Source organism: Pongo abelii, chromosome 1 (assembly GCF_028885655.2).
Source record: "Pongo abelii isolate AG06213 chromosome 1, NHGRI_mPonAbe1-v2.0_pri, whole genome shotgun sequence".
In the NCBI taxonomy this organism is placed as follows: Eukaryota; Metazoa; Chordata; class Mammalia; order Primates; family Hominidae; genus Pongo; species Pongo abelii.
This window is the reverse complement of record NC_071985.2, coordinates 66,447,568-66,471,177: the sequence shown is the minus strand read 5'-3', so window position 1 is coordinate 66,471,177 and position 23,610 is coordinate 66,447,568. Positions and strand designations below refer to the sequence as shown.

At 41.7% G+C, this 23,610-nt stretch overlaps 1 protein-coding gene across 1 annotated transcript in view; it reads right to left on the bottom strand.

The window, feature by feature from the left end:
- Positions 1-23,610, bottom strand: part of NMNAT2 (nicotinamide nucleotide adenylyltransferase 2) — a 172,455-nt gene that overhangs the window by 121,568 nt on the left and 27,277 nt on the right.

Below are 23,610 nucleotides of genomic sequence, written 5' to 3'. Positions count from 1 at the left end.
CAAAAGGGTCCTTTACATGGGACTTCATGCACCACCAGATCCTTCTCCCTTCTCCTTTCCATGACCCCGTGGAGAGAGAATAAGCAGAAATATAACAGGGTCTGACTGTCATGGGGCAGCACCAGGCCTGACAGGGCAGTTGACTCCTGTAATAACCACTGGGGAAAAGCCTCAGAATATCCATGAAATTCCATGGAATCACCAAGGAAAAACAAGTGTCCACAGCAAGGGTCTGCACTTATTCTAAAGCTTCTGCCACTTCTGTTGAGATGGTTGAATTTTATTCTTTTTTTTTTTTTTTGAGACAGAGTTTCACTCTGTTGCCCAGGCTGCAGTGTAGTGGTGCCATCTCGGCTCACTGCAACCTCCGCCTCCTGGGTTCAAGTGATTCTCCTGCCTCAGCCTCCAAAATAGCTGGGACTACAGGCACACGCAACCACACCCAGCTAATTTTTGTATTTTTAATAGAGACGAGGTTTTACCATGTTGGCCAAGCTGGTCTCAAACTCCTGACCTCAAGTGATCTGCCCGCCTCGGCCTCCCAAAGTGCTGAGATAACAGGCATGAGCCACTGCGCCTGGCCAGTTGAACTTTATTCTTTATTAGTAATTAAGTAGTGCTACCTTGTATTGAGCAATCATTATGTGTCACTTTGCTAAATACATTTTGTATATTATTTCATGTAACTCTTATGCAATAACTCAGGTGTTGGATACAATAACTCAGGTGTTGTTGTCCTCAAATTTTAGGTGAGGAATCTGAAGTTCAGAGAATGTAAGTAAATGCTCCAAGGTCATCCATGTAGGGTTGAGGGTCTGAACCAATTCCCTCTCTCCCTAAGTCTACACTCAACCAGTATACTGTGGCACCATTTATTTTGACAAGAAGAATTACCAACAGACAAAAAGCAAAAAAGTGATGTTTCCTCCAAAGGGAAGATAGACTTCAGGAATCTGCTTGCACCCCCCTGGCTCTGGGCACCTCACCTGTGCAATTCCAGACCAGGCCATCTCTCCTCAAGAGGCCGCTGGCCTCAGAGCCTTCTACCCCGTCAAGAAGAGCCTTTCTCTCCCCACTTATGGGGGATCATCTGCTTAAACTAGGCCAGAGTCATAATCATTCATTCCAGAAGGGGCTGTGATTCACATCTGAGCTTCAGAAAATGGTTTAGTTTGATTTAAAGGGGAGATGAAAGCAAAATAAATGCTCACGTGCTGACAAATTTCTCCAGATCTTAATTTACATTCATTTTCCTTTCAGAGCATTTGATTTGTTTTTATTTTCAAACTGTGTTGTACCACATGCAAGGAAAATAGATTTACTTAATCTGTATCCTGTGATTTCATTGTTTATTAATATCAATACCAAGTAGATGAGGAGTGCTAAGAGAGAAACATCAGATGGCTTTCCATCTTCTCTCTGGGAAGCTATAATGAGAACCATCAAGCTTAGGAGTTTCAGAGGCTTAGACAGTCTTCAAGGCTGACAGCCACACTGAGTGTCACTTCCCCAGATGCTCCCTTGTAGTCAGACTGACCTTGGAACAATGCAACTGGAAGACTTTAGTCCCCTCCCTAGGAATAGGATGTGTGTTGATATTCCTAGTGTGTGTCTAAACATGCTCTGCATTTAGCTCGAGTGTTGACATTCATTGATCCATAAATGTTTCAAAAGAGGGAAGCATTCCAGCCTAGCTTTTCAGGGAGGCAGAGAATCAGGTTTTTCAGGACTTGGGGCAGGAAGGCCTCTTAGGACAATCGCCACAGCTTCCTAACTCATGCCCCTACCCCCATCAGCTTTGTCTCTCCTTTGTCCTCCACAGACCTGCCATCATAATATGATCTTACCACCTCCCTATTCAGAATTCTTCACCATTAGCTACTAAAATAAATAAATAAACAAATAATAACAACCCATGGCCAGTGCTTCCCTTTATTTATCCAATCATTTGACAAATATTTATGGAGCACCTGCTCTATGCCAGCCATAGTTTGGCTCTGGCCAGCCTCTTCAGCCACATCTTCTACTCCACCGTCCCCCAACTCCACACCCTACTCCCCACTTACTCTTCAGCACTTTCTATTTCCTGAGCCTGACTTGCCCTTTCCCTCCCCTATGCCTTTGCCCAGGCTGTTTCCTGTGGCAAATTCCTCTCTTCCACACACATATATCCAAGTTCTACACAGCTTCAAAGACAACTCAAGTCTCAACTCACTTTCTCTAAGAAAACTTCTTGGATTTCCCCAAGTCAGCATTAATTCTCTGACCACCTGCAGCCTCCCCATCTCCTGGAAGAAGTAGCTGCTCCCCTCTCAATTCCTTGACCACCATGCTGTTTCCAATCCCTCCATTATTTTCTTATACCTTGGTGGCATTACTTCTTGACTACTATCCATTGAACGAAGAGTCCGTGTTTATTCTCCTCCCTCCAACTAAGTCCAGAACAAAGCCTCTCAGAGTACTTATAAGTCAATGGGTACGTGAACACTTTCTCCTCTGTTCTCTTGGCACTCTGTGTTCATAATTAGGTTATTGATCGCACTCTGGTATTAGAACCACCTGTGCTGTGTAAATAATTATAAACCACTTAAGGGCAAAACTCTTGTCTTGAGTGTCTTTTTCATCTCCCACCACATCTGAAAAGAAACACCTCACTCAAAGTGGTCACTCACTAAATGCTATTAAGATGAAAGATAAAAAAATGAAATTCCCATCCTTCCAGGTAGGCCTAGGGGGTTCTGGGGAAGACCTAAGGAGTGCTGAAGAGGTCATGATATCTTGGCATCCAGTTCCGTTCAGCTAACATTTATGAGGACAACCTATGTGTGTTATTAATATTAATGTACTGATATAATAAATTAATGGTATTAATAATTAGTATCATTATTAATCTCATTAGTTGAGAACCTATTAAGTGGATCACATTTGAGGGTAAAATTGGAGAAACAGAGGTGAATATGACATGATTCTCCTTTCCAGGAGGTTACAACAAAAATGTAGAAGATAGAGCTATGTGAAAAAACAGCCAGGCTCTACAGCAGTGGCTCATGAGTGCTGGCTGAGGACTTGTGCTTGTCCGTAAGTAAGCATCCATTGATCTATGATGAGGAGAGGAAAAAATTGACTTCACTTTATTGAGGGCTAAATTTATTCCAAGTAAAGGACTGTTCACTATTCCAAGAGTATATCCTTTGTACTTTAATGGGTGGGTGTGTCCTTTCATATTGCCATGATGCGATGACAGGTGAGTGATTTTTGGTTTGAAAACTAAAAAGTTGAGAATCTAACGTTGATCCTCCCAATTATTTTTTATTTTAATTTTGCTGTCCCATAAAATTTAAACCTGGAATTCACCATTTCCCTATATAGAACTTTATGATCTTGAAGATGCATTTGACTGTGTGGTAGGTAGAATGAAGACAAATCTGTTTTCCATTAAATATCATGGCCCTATCTACAGGGGCTCCAGCAACCCCTTCATGCAGAGGTAGAGTGCCCATCTCCTTGGGCCTGAGAACTGTTTGAGAGCTTTAACTTTCTTGAGAGGAGTTCAACTCTACTCAGTTAACTATCAAAAATAAGGTTCTCCTTGTGGATTTTTTCTTCAGGAACCCCACCAAGGGCTTCCAGGGAAGATCAAGGAGAAAGCTCCCCTCTTGGTTCTGGGTGGGAGAGGAGAACAGCAACTGCTGGAATTCCAACTCCCCTCTCTTCCTCAAGGAAGGAAATATTCAGCAGGAAGTACGACACAGCTGTAATCTGAAGGCACTGGTGGAAATTCACGAAAGCTGGGATAAGGGAATAGGGAGGAAAAGGAACTCTCTACCTGTGGTAAAGAGGCAGGAATTCTTGCTGGGTGCAACATTATATCTGGAGAAGGGGTAAGAACACCTGAGAGAGCCACAACCCTGGGTTCCAGATTGACAGTGACTGCCTACAACTGAGGCTTAATCAGAACATCAGAGAAGGGACCCTCCCCATACCCACCACCTCCATGCTGTCAAGCATCAAGTAAAAACATCACTGGAATACAACTGGGAGGGTAGCAAAAGGCAGTTCTGTCCTGGGAGCAGTGCAAAAGGAGACTCAAATCCAAGCAGAAATATTAGAAGTCACGCAGAGTACAGACATTGACAAAAATTCTGTTTTAAATTAGTCTACACCATAGATACAAGTTACCGTTAAAGGAATTGGAAGACTTTGGTGCACTAAGGGTAACAGCAACATAGACTTCAAACCCAGTCCAACCTCTGACTAAATTAACATAAACTCTCTACACTAAAGATCTACCAAAAGGAAAAATGGATTCACTTCAAGAATGAAAAATACTCTCCTCATTATCTACTATCCTATACAACATGTCCAGTTTTCAACAATAACGACAAAAAGTACAAGGCAACAAAAAGGCAAAGAAAAACAAAGTCTGAAAAAAATCACTAAAACCAGATTCATAAATGACATGGGTGTTGGAGCTATCAGATTAGGAATTCAAAATAACTATGATTTATATGTTAAAAACTCTAATGAAAAAACCAAACAACAAGGATCAGATAGGTAATTTTATCAGGTAGTTGAAAACTATAAGAAAGAATCAAAATGAAAATATTAGAAATCAAAAACACAGAAACAGAGATGAAAATGTTATCAGTGGGTTCTTCAGTAGACTTAACATAGCTGCTGGAAGAATCAGTAAATCATTAAACTTGAAGATAGGTCAATAGAAATTACCAAAATTGAAACACAATTTATAACATAATAATAAGTCAATTTAAAAAAAATAGAAATAGGCTGGGCACAGTGGCTCACACCTATAACCCCAGCACTTTGGGAGGCCAAGATGTGTAGGTCACCTGAGGTCAGGAGTTCGAAACCAGCCTTGCCAATATGGTGAAACCTTATCTCTACTAAAAATACAAAAAAATGAGCTGGGTGTGGTGGTGGGAGCCTGTAATCCCAGCTACTCAGGAGGCTGAGGTAGGATAATCGCTTAAACCTGGGAGGCAGAGGTTGCACTGAGCCAAGATTGCATTATTGCACTCCAGCCTGGGCAACAGAGGGAGACTCCATTAAAAAAAAAAAATTACCCAGGTGTGGTAGTGCACACCTGTAATCCCAGCTACTCAGGAGGCTGAGGCAGGAGAATCGCTTGAACCCAGGAGGCAGAGGTTGCAGTGAGCCAAGATCATGCAACTGCACTCCAGCCTGGGCAACAAGAGTGAGACTCTGTCTAAAAATAATAATAATAATAATAAAATAAATAAAAATAGAATCATGAAAAGTTTCAGTTAAACCTAGAGAAGACAGAAAAAGAAAATGGAAGCAAAGAAAAACTAGAACAAATAGAAATCATTGAGGAAGGTAGCAAGTTTTAATCCAATCATATCAATAATCATTTAAAACGTGAATGGTCTAAACACACCAGTTAAAAAGCAGATATTGGCCAGGTGAGGTGGCTCATGTTTGTAATCCCAGCACTTGGGGAGGCCAAGGCAGGCAGATTGCTTAAGGCCAGAAGTTCAAGACCAGTCTGGCCAACATAGTGAAACTCCATCTCTACTAAATATACAAAAATTAGCCAGGCATGGTGGCACACGCCTATAATCCCAGCTTCTTGGGAGGCTGAGGCAGGAGAATCACTTGAACCCGGGAGGAGGTTGCAGTGAGTGATCTCAATCATACCACTGCACTCCAGCCTGGGTGACAGAGTGAGACTCTGTCTCAAAATAATCTATATCTATATCTATATCTATATCTATATCTATATCTATATCGATATCGATATCTATATCTATATATCTCTCTATATATAGCAGATATTGAAAGATTAGATTTTTTAAAAGATCCAATTTTATACTGTCTTCAAGAACCTCATTATTTATTTATTTAAGACTATATCTCACTCTGTCACCCAGGCTGGAATGCAGTGGCATGATCATGGCTTATTGCAGCCTCAACCTCCTGGGCTAAAGCAATCCTCCTGCCTCAGCCTCCCCAGAAGTTGGGACCATAGGTGTGAGCCATCTTGCCCAGCTAATTTTTTTTTTGTGTAGAGATGAGGTCTCCCTATGTTGCCCAGGCTAGTCTTGAACTCCTGGGCTCAAGCAATCCTCCCACCTCAGCCTCCCAAAGGGTTGATATTATAGGCATGAGCCATCATGCCCAGCCATGAACCCCACTTTTAATATAAAGATATAGACAGGTTAAAAGTAAAAGGTTGGAGAAAGATATACATGCAAATTCTAACTAAAAGAAAGCTGGAATAGTTATATTAATTTCAGGCAAAGTAGACTTCAGAACAAGGAATATTATCAAGAATAAAGAGAGACATATAAAAACAAAGTCTTCAAGTCACCAAGAAGACATAACAATCCTAAATGTGTATGCACCTAACAACAGAGCTTCAAAAACAAACATCTATCCATAATTGGTAACAGTCATCACACTCCAGGATTTGGTCATAGACTCTATAGCCTTCAACTCTCTCAAATAGTAACAAAAGATACATTCATGATATAGTCATATTAAGTCAAGGGATTGCTTGAAAGATAAACAGAGAACCCATTTCTATAGTTAGTTTAAATTTTTCTTTCTAATCCAATGAAACTATTAGAAAGCTGTGCACTTGAACCATCATATTTTAGTCCTTCATGGAACTGTTTTCTTAATCGTACTTCGATGTTCTGCCAGCAACTTTAACTGAGAGATATTATGAGAAACAACCTATACAATTCCCTATTGGGTTTACCATAGGGTTATTGTTGAGAAAGCTATCCCTTACATCACAGCATTCTCTTCATGAGGGCTCATGAGAGAGATTTTGTTCAGGTTTCAGAACTAGGAAAGTCTCTATTTTCTCTGGTCATAATTCTCTATTTCCTTTGGCAGCTGGGAAGCTCAGGAAAAATGTCTTTAGTCCATGGAAACTTATGGCATGCATTTTTTAATACTAACCTTACCCCTGAATTTATTTTACTTTCCTACCCTTATTTTCCTTCATCTCAATTTTCTCTTCTGTATATTTTTTATTTTGCTATGGTTTTGCTGTAGTTTTTCTTTTAAAATCAATTTTGTTGAGGCATGATTTGCATGCAATAAAATGGATCCCTCTTAAGTGTATAGTTCAATACAGTTTGACAAATATTACCATATAATTTTTGTTATCCATATAAAGGCAATTTTGAAATAAGTAAACATAAATATCACGAGACAGTCTGTGCTAAGCATTATCATAGAGACACAAACAAATGACTATGGGAATATGAGAGAGGGTGAAAAATTCTGACTGGACAGATAATGGGATCAGAAGGGGTGCAGCTGTTGGAAAATAGTTCTCATTTTAAAAAGTAATATCTCTCCTTCAGTTTAAAAAATGGAAATTCGACAGATCAATGTGGCAGGAAAGGTAAGTTAGAAAAGGAAATAGCTTGAATAAAAGCATGAAGCAAGAGAGGTAGGCACTGTTTCAGTTCAGCTGGAGTAGAATGTGAGAGGAAAAGAAATACGGAGAAATGAGCTGCTTGTCACCTTGTAGGAGGTTCTCAAAGCCAGACAATGTCTTCCCACATTGTTGTGCAGGTAATTGGGAGCCAGAGGAGGTTTTCAGTAGAGGAGAGACATAATGAGACTTGTGTTTTAGAAAGGTCGATCTGGAGGCAGTGTGAGGAGTGGATGAGGGCCTGGAGGTAGAGAGGCCAGTGGAAAGTCTTCTTCAGTGGTCCAGGGATGATATAATGAAGACCTGGATCAACCATTGTGAGAATGAGGGAGAGATGGAATGAGCTGCACTGTGGCAGAAAAGCTCTAGGAAGGGTCAAAGGATGGTTGTGAGGGTGTGTGGTAGAGAGACTGATTACATATATGACCAGGAGGATGGGCATCCCCATGACTCCTGTTCTGGACAGAAGATTGGCAGCCTTTTGGGTCTTCCCTCTCTCAATCTCTGCAAGCAGAGAAAGTTCAGGTTACCAATCAAAAACCAACCTCTATTTGGGCTGGTCATGGTAGTCACTCCCTTTCCAGTCAGTCCCTGTAACCAGAGCCAATAGCGCATACAGTAATAATGGGTACTATTTTACCTCAATAAAAAATAAATGAATAAGGCCAAGCACAGTGACTCATGCCTGTAATCCCAGCACTTTGGGAGGCTGAGGCAGATGGATAACTTGAGGTCAGGAGTTCAAGACCAGCCTGGCCAACAAAGTGAAATCCTATCTCTACTGAAAATACAAAAAATTAGCTGGGCATGGTGGTGTGCACCTGTAATCCCAGTTACTTGGGAAGCTGAGGCAGGAGAATCGCTTGAGCCCAGGAGGCAGACGTTGCAGTGAGCCGAGATCATGCTAGTGCACTCCAGCCTGGCCAAAAAAGTAAGACTCCTTCTAAAAAGTAAATAAATAAAATAAAAAATAAATTAGTAAAATGATAACTAATACCTAAAATAACAGTTACTCTGTGAGGCACTATTCTAAGCACTTTACTTATTTTAACTCATTATTCCTCACAGAATTACTATGAGTTATGAATTATTATATACTCATTTAACAGATGAGAAAATCAAAGCAGAGAGAATAACAATCTTGTTCTAGATCACATAGCTGGTAAAGAACAGAACCAGATCCAAACCAGGCATCTGATTCCAGAGTCCACACTCTGTTGCATTATGCTCTGATACTGATTACTCTGTGCATTAGTCCATTCTCACATTGTTATAAAGAACTACCTGAGACTGAGTAGTTTATAAAGAAAAGCGGTTTTATTGGCTCACAGTTTCATATGCTGCACAGGAAGTATGACTGAGGAAGCCTCAGGAAACTTACAATAATGGTGGAAGGTGAGAGGAAAGCAGGCTCATCTTACATGGCTGGAGCAGGAGAAAGAGAGCAAAGCAGGAGGTGCTACATACTTTTAAGCAACCAGATCTCAAGAGAACTCACTTACTATCATGAGAACAGCAAGGGGGAGATCTGCCCTCATGATCCAATCACCTCCCACTCAGCTCTTCCTCCAACACTGGGGGTTACAACTCAACATGAGATTTGGGCAGGGACACAAATCCAAACCCTATCTTTTCCACCCCGTCCCCTCCCAAATCTCAAGTCCTTCTTACATTGCAAAATATAATCATCACTTTTCTACAGTCCCCCCAGTCTTAACCCATTTCAGCATTAACTCAAAAGTCCACATTCCAAAGTCTCATCTGAGACAAGGCAAGTCCCTTCCACCTATGAGCCTGTAAATAAAAAACAAGTTAGTTATAGTTAGTTACTTCCAAGATACAATGAGGGTATAGGCATTGGGTAAATACACCCATTCCAAAAAGGAGAAATCATCCAAAACAAAGATTCTATAGGCCCCATGCAAGTCTGAAACCCAGCAGGGCAGTCATTAAATATTAAAGCTCTAAATTAATTTCCTTTGACTCCATGTCTCATATCCAGCCCACCCATGAGTAAGGGGCAGGCTTCCAAGGCCTTGGGCATCTCTGCCCCTTTAGCTCTGCAAGGTACAGCCTCCTCAGCTGCTTTCACAGGCTGGTGTTGAGTGCCTGAAGCTTTTCCAAGTGCACGGAGCCTGGAGGATGGTGGCTCTCTTCTCACAGCACCATTAGGCAATGCCCCAGTAGCGACTCTGTGTGGGAGCTCCAATCCCACCTTTTCCCCTCCACATTGCCCTAGTAGAGGTTCTCCATGAGGGCTCCGCACCTGCAGCAGACTTCTGCCTGGACATCCTTGCATGTCTGTATGTCCTCTGAAATCTAGGCAGAGGCTCCCAAGCCTCAACTCTTACGCACCTGTGGGCTTAACACCACTTGGAGCTGCCAAGGCTTATAGCTTGTACTCTCTGGAGCAGCAGCCTGAGACATATCTGGGGCCCTTTTAGCCACGGCTGGAGCTAGAGTGGCTGGGACACAGGGAGCAGTGTCCTGAGGTTGTGCAGGGCAGCAGGGGCCTGGGCCCAGCCCACGAAACCATTCTCCCCTCCTAGGCCTCCAGGTTTGTAATGTGAGAGGCTTCCACCAAGGTCTCTGGAAAGCCTTCAAGAAATTTTCCCATTATCTTGGCTACTAACATTAGACTCCTCATTACTTGTGCAAATTTCTGCAGCTGGCTTGAATTCCTCCCCCCAAAATGGGTTTTTCTTTTCTACCACATGGTCAGGTTACACATTTTCCAAACTTTTATGCTTTGCTTCCCTTTTAAATATAAATTCCAGTTTCAGATAAACTCTTTGCTTATGCCTATCACCATATGCTGTTAGATGCAGCTGGGCTACATCTTGAATGTTTTACTGCTTGAAAATTTCTTCCACCAGATACCCTAAATCATCACTCTCAAGTTCAAAGTTCCACAAATCCCTAGGGCAGGGTCACAATGCCTCCAATCTCTTTGCTAATGTGTAACAAAAGTTACCCTTGCTCCAGTTCCCAATAAGTTCCTCATCTCCATCTGAGATCTCCTCAGCCTGGACTTCATTGACTGTATCACTATCAGTATTTTGGTCACAACAATTTAACAAGTCTCTAGGAAGTTCCAAACTCTCCCTCATCTTCCTGCCTTCTTCTGAGCCCTCCAGACTCTTTCAGACTTTGCCTGTTGCCCAGTTCCAAAGTTGCTTCCACATTTTCAGTTATCTTTATGGCAATGTCCCACTTCTTGGCACAAATTTTCTGTATTAGTCCATTCTCACATTGCTATAAAGAGCTACCTGAGACTGGGTAGTTTATAAAGAAAAGAGGTTTTATTGGCTCATGGTTCCACAGGCTGTATAGGAAGCATGACCAAAGAGAAACTTGCAATCATGGTGGAAGGTGAAGGGGAAGCAAGGCACCTCTTATGTGGCCAGAGCAGAAGGAAGAGAGTGAACAAGGAAGCACTACACACTTTTATTTTTTATTTTTTTGAGACAAAGTCTCACTGTGTCACCCAGGATGGAGGGCAGTGGCACGATCTCAGCTCACTGCAACCTCTGCCTCCAGATTCAAGTGATTCTCCTGCCTCAGCCTTCCGAGTAGCTGGGATTACAGGCATGCATCAGCATGCCCAGCTAATTTTTGTATTTTTAGTAGAGACAGGGTTTCACTATGTTGGCCATGCTGGTCTCGAACTCCTGACCTCAAGTGATCTGCTTGCCTTGGCCTCCCAAACTGCTGGGATTACAGGCATGAGCCACTGAGCCCAGCTGGTACACACTTTTAAACAACCAGATCTTGTGAGAACTCACTCATGATCATAAGAACAGCAAGGGGAGAGTCTGCTCCCACGATCCAATCACCTTCCACTAGGCCCCTTCTCCAACACTGGGGATTACAATTCGACATGAGATTTGGGTGGGGACACAGATCCAAACCCTATTACTCTGGGCCTGTAATAATTTCCCAGTTCACATCTTTACTCAAAGATGTCTCTCATTGCCTTGAGGTTAGAGGTGTTAATATTCCTGGCAGAGAGTAAAACAAATGTGAGAGAAAGCATTGAAGATTAATGTTTGTGGTATATTGGGTGCCCTGCCAGTCACTAGGTATAACTGAGTAGAGTGCTGGGCAGGATATTGTATATATACTATGACCAAGACCATTACAAAATATGGAATAGGATTGGGTGTGGTGGCTCACAAAACCTGTAGTCCCAGTGTTTTGGGAGTCCAGGGGTGGGGTGGGAGTTGCTTGAGGTCAATAGTTTGAGACTGGCCTGGCCAACTTAGTGAGACCCTGTCTCTAAAAAAAAAAAAATTAATAAATAAATAAAATTTAAAAAATTTAAAAAAATTAACTGACACAACTTGGGAGGCTCAGGCAGGATGATCACTTCAGCCCAGGTGTTTCAGGTTGCAGTGAGCTATGATTGAGCCACTGTACTCCAATCTGGGTGACAGAGTAAGACTCTGTCTCTAAAAAAAAACAACAAAATATGGAATAGATGCAACAAAAACATTGGCAAAATGAACATCCATAGGTATATACGTGTGCCTGCCTGTTTAGAAAATGTGAGCTATTTGACAATGGCTGAAGTTGGCTAAAGCAATAGCCTAAAACCCACAGACACCAGAAATTTCTGGAAAAATATTCACCAGCTATCTAACAATCTAAAAATACACCTAAACACACCTATGAAAGATAATCTTGAAAGACAGCAGGCACAGGTCTAATTGAGATAAAACAAAACCAAAGCAGATTACCAGTCTGTAGACCTGCTGAACTTGCATATGTTCTGTGAAGACAGGGGTGTGGCCTGGCACCATCACAAAACCAAAGCCATGTGATATAAACAGACAGAGCCTGGAATTTTTTTTTTTTTTTTTCCAGAAAATCCTCCACATTTAAACTATAGGCATTTCCTGTCCTCCCTTCATCACCTCACATATAAGATTTGGCCACCCATACATTTAGGCAGCAGATGGGAACTATCTGAATGTGTGTACATAGTTGGAATCAACAAACATTAAAATCTGCATATGGCATCATTTGAAATTTGCACCAACTCTCTAAGATATTGGAATGATTCCCTATCATATGAGGAAATGTGACTCTTATTTGATCGTTCCTCTGTCAGACCAAGACACAGTGCCTGTCCTCAGGATGCCACGTGTCTATTTAGAAAGACAGACAGGCAAATCGGTACCTATGAGTCACTGATGAGGGTCTGAGGGGATGAGGCCTGGATGCTGACAGCATAGAAGGGAACTGGGCCACAATGTCAGGGAAGCTCCAGAGAAGAGACATAAAAACTGAGACCGGACGCTACTTGGGAGGACTGCACTAGGGGACTTAAAATTTTGTTGTGTTTGTTTTTTTCTTTAACTCTACTACAGCATAGTATTTAAATACATTTTGTTACCTGAAGGACTATCTTTTAAGCAAAAATTATATCCACTTCGAGAAGATTAAAAGTCACGGAAGATCTGTGAACAAAGGTATCACAAGATACCTTTGAGAGATTTAGAAAGCCATATATATCCAAATATAAGGTAAGGTGCCCCCACCAAAAAAAAATCCCTCAGGAAAGACAGAGTTATCTAATGTATAAATCTTTACAAAGTTTCCAATATCTTGAGGTGCCCTTTCAATTACCTTATTTTGAATAGCAATGTACCATTTGGGGGAAGTTATATTCACCTAAAACAAATGCTATCTATGCTAAGTTTGAGTGTTTATAGAAAACATCTCATGAAACTGGTAAAAAGCAAAAGCAAAGAATTTAACACAAATATAATAATTATTTTTACAATAGCAAGGGCTGGTCATTATATATGAATTTTTAAAAAATCACTTTTAAAAAGCAAAATAATTGGTTTGGATATTATTTTTTCATAGTTGAGGTCATACTATCTTTCTATAGTTATGTATTCTGCCTTTTTCACTGGACATTCTTGTGTCAACATCTTGCACAAAATAAAAAACTATTTAACGATTACAAACGCAATATAATATATAGTTATGTTGTGGAGCTCATGGATCGCTAGCTATAGGATAAATGAAAAAATCAAAACTGTTCTTACAGTATACACATGGACACATAGTTAGGACACTTAGAGTAATGATAAAATTTTATTATACAGAGATGCAGGAAGTACTTTATATCAAACAACTTAGTTAAATGTGAAGATATTGTGCTCTGGAAAACTATTAAAAAATGTTTTGATGCGTCAAAAATTCAGTTTAATGATAACAGAGACATTGATGTTGAAAATGCCTGTGATTAGTTTGAAGAAATTGTTTGATAAAATGTGCATGAAGAAAAGCAATAATAATATAATATATAAATAATGTATTAATTTATATTTATAAATTAATAACATAAATTATAGAGTATAATTCTAAACTGTATAAGTAGTTATATTCATGAATTAAATGCTATTTTAAAATTTCGTCTACAGCTCTTAGTTTATATTTCTGTGATGGAGAATCCCTGTTTTTTTTTTGCCTCTTCTTATTGAGAAAATATGAATGACCCTTGATTTGGAATATATAATTAATTCATTGCCCAATCCCTGTAGAGCACCTAATGGATAGATAAGACTAGTAAGAAAAAAATAATTGAAGAATTCAGAAAATTACAGTAGTTTTGGGCCATTTAACATTGAGGTAAACAGCTCTTACACCCCCACACACCTACTTTACAGCAGAGAACAAATCTGGATCCTTAAAAATCCACAGTAGTTTTCAATTTGCCTACAAGGTCTAACACCAATAACCTTAACATTCACATGCCTCCACAATTTGTCAACTAACCTACTATGTTTCCACATCTATCTCTTGGTCTTAACCTTGCGCATTCAATGTTGAAAGAAATCAAACCAAATAATATTTCAGTGTTGGCCCCAAATGCCCAGCTTCTGTCCTTTTGCTCATGGTATTCTCTCTGATAAAATGGTTTTCCCCTCCTCTTCCCCACCAAATGTTTGCATCCTCCGCATCTCCAGGGTCCATCTCAAATACCACTTCATTGGTGTTTTCATATGTCTCACGTAGCGGTAAATCTCTTTTTTGTAGTCCCAAATCTGAAATGCCGAAGGCTCAACACTGTTGGCCTTCCCGTTTGATTGGGAGTCAGGAGGTAGATTCTCAGTCGGGTGGTCTTAAGGTGCTAGTGAGTGAGGTCAGTCCAAATAATAATAACGAACCCTTAGAGAACACCAGAATAATGTTAATAACAGCTAACTCTAACTCGAAATTTGCTATGTGCCAGGCACTCTTCTAATTGTATAAATTAATTCATTTGATCTTCACAGGAACCTCACAAAGCAGGTACAATGATATCTGCAGTTTAATAGATAAAGAAACTACAGTCCAGGTTCAGTAACTTACCCATAGTGGTCCAGCTACAAGTGACCGAGCTGAGAAACTATGGACCTAACCATTATGCTCTCCTACCTTAGTGAGGACTACCAGAAAAAAGATGAGCCATGAGCAGGAAGACAGCCTGGTAAACTGAGGAATATGGATGCACACACATTTATTTGGGGAAAAAAAGGTGAAACCTTAAGCAGGCAGGGATGTAGCAAACTGGGGGCAGAGTGGTGCCCTTCCAGGGCTTTCTTCCCACTCTGGGCCAATTTCAGGGTCCTAAAGAAAAACACCTCTGCCAAATGCATTGGAAGGTTCATGGCATTGTAGGTAACTCATCACTTCTAAAATTACTAATAAACTTGTCACATCTCCCTTATTAGCCATATGGTCCTTGAGGACCTATGTTCAGTTCACCTACTACAATATCTAGAATTCGATATTGCACCTTGTAATTAATCAGTAAAAAACTGTTAAATGTTTGCAACCACTAGTCCTCAGTTCAAATATCTGTCTTTAATAAAGAAGACTCCTGTCAAAGTTATTTAAGGACATTCTACTCCAACACTTTTAAAATAATTCTCCATTATATTTTTCTTCATAGCATTTCTTTGTTTTCTTATTGTCAGTCTCCCCCAACTGTAAACTACATAAAGGCAGAGACTTCATTCTTGTTTACCGATGTATTTCTGGTGCCCTAGAACAATGCCTGGCACGTAAAAATAACTCAGTAAATATTCATGAGTTCTTGAAAAAGAATGGGATTTGAAGATCCTCACCAGACCCTTGTGGGCAGCCTTTGTTCTTGCCAGCCAACGTTGAGTAAGTATACCAACATGATTCCATTACCCTCAAAGCAAACACACGTCATGGAGCACAAAGAAAAGAAAGGGTTTCGTTAGTGATTTCAGGAGGGAGTTAGGGAATGGAGGAGAGCGTCAGCCTTACGCAGAGCACAGCACTTCGCTCTTCCCTAAATCTCCATCAGGCATCTCTGTCACCAGCCAGCTCCTCGCCTGCCAGCTGGCCATCCCTTCACCCTCTCACAGTGTCACCCCTCCAGCACTGCAGGTCCCCAGCTAACATTCCTCCTGAATCTCTATATCTCCCTTATTATTCTGCTGAGTAATATAGAGTCTCCAGTTTACCTTTTCACACTTGTCATCTCTGTTGAGCAAAGGACACAACCCCTTGGGATCCATCCTCCAGGAGGAAGCATAGAAATTAAAAATAATAATTCTCTTTCAAAAATATTTTTATTTGTTTTGTCACACACTGAGAATTGAATTTGAATCCAAGCTTTACTATTTTGTAGTTGCTTTATCTCAGTCAAATTATATAACCGCTCGCCACCTAGGTCTTCTCATCTTATAAATGTGGGGATAAAACCAATTTGACAGGGCTGTTTTGAGAATTAAATGGGACAAAACAGGCAAAAGCACCTTATGCAAAGTAGGTATTAAAGAGGTTAGATTAGCTGGGCATGGGGGCACATGCCTGTAGTCCCAGCTACTTGGGAGGCTGAGGTGAGAAGATTGCTTGAGCCCCAGAGGTTGGGGCTCAACCATTGCCCCAATGCCATTGCACTCCAGCCTGGGCAACAGAGCAAGACCCTGTCAAAAAAGAAAGAAAGAAAGAATGAAAGAAGAAAGAAAGAAAGAAAAAAGAAGAAAGAAAGAAAGAGAAAAGAAAGAAAGAAAGGAAGGAAGGAAGGAAGGAAGGAAAGAAAATATGTTAGTTATCTCTTTGTCCTTAAAGTAAACTCTTAACTGTCTAAAAGGACCCATGCACCAAAGCTTTTACAGGATAGTGCAATACAAGCTCATCACCATATAGAACATTGTTTCTGTGGTGCCAGGGGTTTGGAAGGCATTAACTACACCGGGCATTAACTACACTACTGTTGGCAGTAGTGGTACGGGAAGGTGGGGAACATTGCTGTTTTCTCTGTGTGTTTACAAATCAGAAATTACTGAATAGGGTGAGCTGCATGAACATCACTGTTAAAACGGCTACTCAAAAATGCCCATGGTACCAGTCAGCCTTGGAAAATGAGATACACAGATCTTAATGAATTAAGTGCTCACTTAGTGCTTACAGTGAGGAAATTCAACAGTCAAAGTTACCTTCACAGCCTAATCTTGTCTCCACGCCCTCAGTCCTCAGTTTCCTTATTATAACGGAGCTGAGCCTGAGAAGGCATCCCATCCTGTCTTCATCAGCACTTTGTTAATGCTGGGCATGTTATCACCACATATTATGATTTCTAGGCAAGTACATCATAATTGTCTCACATACACTTGTTGGCTGCTTGATTCTGATGGTAGTTATACAAATTATACTTAAAACCCAAATTGAAGACTCTTGGCTGCTGTTTACAAGGTAGTGATTTAAGAGAGCACTTACAATTGAAAAAAACACAAAATAACTCATGCTTTGGATGCCTGGTGAGATAAACCAAAGTAGTTTTCGCCGGGGAGAAATGTAAAGGATAGCACATTTGTCTCAAATGAAAGAAACAAGTAATTCCACTTTCAGGCCAGAATGGACTCCCTAACTAATGATGTGATGGTGAAATTCAACCATGTGATGCTGCATGCATTTGGAACATTTTGAAGGTCAGCTTGGGTCAGAGCAAAACCTTTTTTTTTCTTTCTATGAAGTCAATTTCTGAAAATATCATGACAGTTCTGACAGCCTCCACAGCCTGAAATCATTTGGGATGATGCACGTGAGTTTCAGGCAAAACTTATGCCTAAAAATTAACACAAACCTGACCAAGAAGTTTTGAAGGTGGGATAGGGCCACCTGGTATTTTGCAGCATCAATGAGCGTGGAAGAATTCCCTCACTGGAACTAATGCCAAAGGCCTTGGAGAAATGCCTCCACACCACATCACTTGGGCTCTGTCTCTGCTTCTTTTGGATGCTTCTTCTCTCTTCAAATCCCATTGCTTCCTCCCATCCTCATCCTCACTCTGCAAGGATGACCTTTCTCCCTATTTCACTGAGGAAACAGAAGCTCTCAGAAGAGATTTCTCCATGCTCCCACCACTTCTATCCTCCTACCTGTCTGTAATTCTGTATTCTCTACTTCTCTTCTACATATAGATGAATTGTTGGTGCTTCTAGGCAAGGCCAACTCCTCCATTTTGGCTTGACCCAATACCTATAACCTACTCTAACGTGCTTGGACATTCTTTCGAGATTTCTCCCTTCTCAGTCTTGCCCCATCCATTCTTCCATATCTTTTGGATGATTCCCATCTGCATAAAAACATGCTGTTATTTCTCTCATCTTAAAAAAAAATAAGCAAAAAACAAAGACCTTTTCTTGACCTGTATCTTCCAGCCATACCCTGTCTCTGCTCCTCTTTAGAATAATACTCCTCAAAAGAATGTTTAAATGGGTGCTCTCCATTACACTCCTTTTACTTTCTGACACTCACTCCAGTCCAGCTTCTGCCCTCTTCATTCCAGCAAATCTGCTCATGTCAAAGCCTTCAAAGGGGGCTTCCACTTCAGTTCACTCCAACAATCAGTTCTCCATGCTCACCTTAATTGTCCTCTCAGAAATGTCTGACATGATTGATCGTGCCCCCTAAACACTGATGGCATTTGACTTCCAGGGCATCACTCTCTCCTTATTTTCCTCTGTCTCCCTGGCTGCTCTTTCACTGTTAGCATTGCTGCCTCTTCCCCATCTCCCCAATCCCCAAACATGGCAGTGCCCCAGGATTCAGTCCTTGACCTCTTCTCTAATGCATCCACTCCCTTGGTATTCTCAGCCAGTCCCATGGCTTTAAATACCAACTCTATGCTGATGCCTCCTGACTTTATTTATTTATTTATATATTTTTATTTTTGGCTCAGGCTGAACTATGCTTACTCAACATCTCCAATTTGAATGTCTAATCATCCTTTCAGAAGCAACATGTCCAAGACCGAGCTCCTGACATTTCCTCCCAAACCTGCTCTTCCCACAGATACCCCACACCTATAAATGGAAACTCCATTCTTCCAAGGGCTCAGGCCAAAAACCTTGGCTCATTCTTAATTCATTTTTCTCTCTCACCAAAGCCAATTCAACAGCAAATCCACCTACAAAATATATCTGATACCCTATCACTTTTAACCTCTACCTCCCTGGTTCAAACCACCATCACCTGTCCTATAGATTACATGCAGTAACTTCGTAACTAGTTCCCCTGTTGTTATTCTCAACCCCTGTGGTTCTCATCAGTGCAGCCAGAACAAATATAATGAAAGTCAAATCATGTAACACTTCTCTTCAAGACCTTCAAATGGCTCCCTTTCTCCATTGAAGTAAAAGCCCAAGTCCTCACAATGTTACATAAGGCCCTACACAACCTGGGCATCCACTATGTCTCTAATCCCATCTACCACCCCCTCCCTCTTCCCCCACTCGAAACATACTAGCCTTGTTGGCTTCTTGGACATGTGAGGGAAGTGCTCAGCTTCAGGACTTTGCACCTGCTGTTCCCTTTGCTGGGAATGCTTTCCCAGAAGCATTCTTCATATGGCTAAATCCTTCATCTCTTTCAAGTCCTTGCTCAGGAGTCACCTCAATGTGATTCCCCCAGTCACCTTTTGCAATTGCAATCCCCCAACCCCATACTCTCTAGTCCTCTATCCATTTTATTTGTTTTTTAATTCCTGATACTTGTAACCCTAACATACTACATCATTTTCTTATTTATTTAGTTGATTGTCTTTCTGCCTCCTCTAGACTGTAAACACATAACGGCAAGGATTCTGTTTTGTTCTCTGTGACTGTCTTAACATAGTAGGCACTCAAGTGGTGGTGGTGTCGGTGAGCAAACTCACAGAGAGCATCTGTGGAGATCACATGATCCCTAGCTGCTCCAGGAATTAATTCACCTCGAGTCGAAGATAAATTCCTTCTCAAACTAAATACACTTTCACTTTAACAAGATTGTATAACTTCAGTTGTCATCATCATCATAACTCATGTTTATATATTATAGTTTTCCAGCTTACAAAATTCTTTCTCTTACACAGTCATATTTCAACCTCAGGACAACCCTGTGAGTTAAATAGGGCAGATGGTGCCAATCCCATTTTACAGATGAGGATGCTAAGCCTCAGAATGGTTAAACACCCAGCTTCAAGGTCACCCAGACGATGAGTGCAAACTTGGGATGAACCTTGGAGTAAATCCTAAGTCCCCTCACTCAAGGACCATGGCTGCTACACAGTTGGCTTAAAAAAAAAAAACAAAAAACAGCTTGCCCTTCTCTGGAGTGCTTGAGTGAATACTGACAGAATCTGGAAACTTCACTATCCTAATTTGGCTATTTATTTATTTAGAGACGGAGTCTCACTCTGTTACCCTGGCTGGAGCACAGTGGTGTGATCCTGGCTCACCGCAACCTCTGCCCCCCGGTTTCAAGCGATTCGCCTGCCTCAGCCTCCCAAGTAGCTGGGATTATAGGCACACACCACCACGCCCGGCTAATTTTTGTATTTTTGGTAAAGACGGAGTTTCACCATGTTGGCCAGGCTGGTCTCGAACTCCTGACCTCAGGTGATCCTCCCGCCTTGGCCTTCCAAAGTGCTGGGATTACATGCGTGAGCCACTGCGCAGGGCCTTGGCTCTTGATTTATTCAAAAAATATTAACTGAGTGCTTCCCAGATTCAACATTGTTCTCTAAATGGGAGACAGTTCAGGACAACACAGACTGGGACAGCTTATGCTCTCATGGACTTTATATTCTCAGAGAAGAGATGGACAATAAACAAATAAATGAATCAAATAAAATAAGTCAGAGGATGATAGTGCTATGAAGGGAAAAGAGATAGAGGTTGATGAGAAGCATAGCAAGTGAGCTATGTTTGAGATGCCCACTAATAACTTATTAACATGTTACCCACAAATTTTCAACTGGTAACAGGATGGACAGTGCCCCTACTTGCTGGCTGGTGATGCTACAAATTGTATTATTATGCATTTGGGTATCAAAGATGTTCAAGATTTTCAGTCTAGGTGTCAGGGAATGGGGTTGACAACAAAGCAAAACAAAGCAGAGCCCAGTCAAGAGTTTCAGAAGATAGTGCTAAGACAAACACTAAGTTGTAAGAGCACAGATTTTATTCATGACAGAAGAGCTTTCTAATAAATGAAGCTGCCCAGCAGTGAAACAGTCTGGAAATGAGCACCTTGTCATCGAAAGTATCCAATAAGCAAATTAATGACTTCTTTTCCAACTGCAAATTTGATTATTTTCTATTCTGTAGAGCCTCTCTCTACCCTAAGTTTCCATTATTTTCAGCGAAAGGCTCTGTAAGGGTGAGAAAAGGCAATGGGGTAAGGACAGGAGCAAAAATCTGGCCAAAAACCATGGTTCTTTTGTCAGCACTCATAGAGGATGAGAGCCACCTGACTGTCAGCCCCAGATCCTTCCAGCAGTGGCTAAAGTTGCCTCTTCTACAGTGAGATTAGTGGCACAACCTCCTCTAGCCTTCCACTGCAGAACCCACCAGGGGCTCACATCTCAGTGAGTTCCTCTGCCCAACAGGAACAGGCAGATGTCTTCGCAAGTCACTCCATTCTCACTGACAGTGAAGCCACCAGTGGTTACAAAAAAGAGAGGAGCAAACTGTCCTTGGCAGGAGGCTGCTCCTCTAGTGATTTCTGGATGCTCATTGACAATGTCCACATGTCTGCAGGCCTCTCAGAGATCCAGCCAGCCCACAATATCCCCGGATGGCAGTTACCCACCCTTCTTTGCCTTTCAGCCATTCTCCCAGCTTTTCACTACCATGGGCAACCAGGTATTCAGGGGTTACTGCATACTGGCCCAGGAAAGATATCATGGGACAGACACTGGCAACAACTGCTAATATTGCTCCCATTTATCCATCACTTACTCTGGACTAGATCACGTGCTAAAAACTCCATATGTGAAAGGATAGGCTATAACCTTATATATATATGCAGGGGAATGCTTGGAGAACTACATCTGACCAGAGTTTAACTAGCAGTGGTGGATTTTGCTTGCTGAGCAGGGCAGGCCAGCCTCTATCACCTTTTCTACCACTCTAAATCCCTTGATTTGCAGCCACATCAAGGTATTTAGAGTGGTAGAAAATGTGATAGAGGTGGGTCAAGGAAGCTAAGTAGGTGGCAGGGGAAGCCAGGGCATTTTGTAGGAAGGACATGGCCAAGAGGAGTTTCAGGAGGAAGAGAGATAAACTTGCTTCCAATAAGAGAAGAACAAAATTTCCTCTCCCTAGAGTTGAGTGGGATATTTGGAAATGGTGGGTGATGTACACTATAACATCTGCCATCTCTTTGTAAAATGTTTACTGAAATTTACATCACTTGTCAGTATGTAGGGACTGCAGCCATGATTTTGCAGGGGGTGAAATGAAGCACTGGGACTCAAGGTGAGAGTCAAGAGGTCCAAGGAGGTGCCTTACCATATGGTCACATTATTTCGTTTAATTCTTACAACAGTCCAGTAAAGCAGTTATTACACTTTTTACAGTGTATTGGCAGAGGGGAGGTTATTGAATAATAATCTGTAGACATTCCTGCCAACTGCAATGTAAAAGAAGGGGGGAATTTCATATTTGTATGTGTCTATTCTGATCCTGTACCTTTAGTGTAAAGGTGAGTGTGGCTTCTTTGCAATGTTCATCCTCATCACCCAGGACCCTTCTAGATTTGGTCCCAGACTTCTCCTGTTTCCCAGCAGTGACTCCTAGTTTGCTGTTGACCCCTTCCTTTTGCTCCTCTCACTGTCCTCTGGGTTTGTCCATGGGTCTCTTCGGTGGCCTGCAGAGTCCTCTGGCCCTACCACACTTGGATGCCTTGAGCAAGATCCCCAGAGCAGTGCCAGCCTTTCTGCAAACAAACCCTGGCACTAGCTTACTTGGTAGACATAAGTGTCAGAGGAGGCTATCTTCTGTCTCTGAATTGTCACAGCCCCTAACACAATGCTGAGGGTTCCTTTATTATAGTAGGTAGTTAGGCATGAGCAGGGCAGGAGAGGTCTCCCCCTGCCCTGCCAGGAATGTGAGGCAACCATCAGGTGATGGTCAGGCGGTTGTTAACTGTCTCTCTAAAATAATAATTTGTTGCAGCCAGCACCAGGGAAAGGCAGTCTCCCAGTAGACAGAAAACACCTGAAGGTGGTGATCAGCAGCTTCCCAATAAGATCTCAGGAGTTGGGCGAGTGGGCTCAAGCATGTGCACTAAGAGGCAAAATGGTGGAGTTTAACTGGTATATGACCTCCTTGGGACATTTGACTGGTAACGGAAGAACGCCTCAAGTGAGCATGCATATAACTCCAGTAAGCACACTGCACATGCTCCCCTCCCAAATGCTAGTCAGGCCACTGCACATACGGACAGCCTGCCCCAAAATCAGGGAGAAGGAATGTAAGACCCTGGGAGCATGCCAACATATAAAACCCCAAGTCAAAAGGTCAAACTGCACATTTGATCTCTGAAGTCACCCTCTTGGCCCTCTTCCAAGTGTGCTTTACTTCCTTTCATTCCTGCTCTAAAGCTTTAAACAAACTTTCTCCTGCTCTAAAACTTGTCTCAGTCTGTTACCCTGCCTTATGCCCGTCAGTCAAGTTCTTTCTTCTGGGGAGGCAAGAATTGAGGTTGCTGCAGACCTGTATGGATTTGCTGCCACTAACATATTTTGGTGCCATGTGACTCGGATGCATTCCACTGCTAACACCTTCACACTCAACAAATGAGCAAGGCAGCATCCTGCAGTAGTCAAAACTGTGATCTCCAGAGTCAAAGCACATAGGTCTACATTTCTGCCC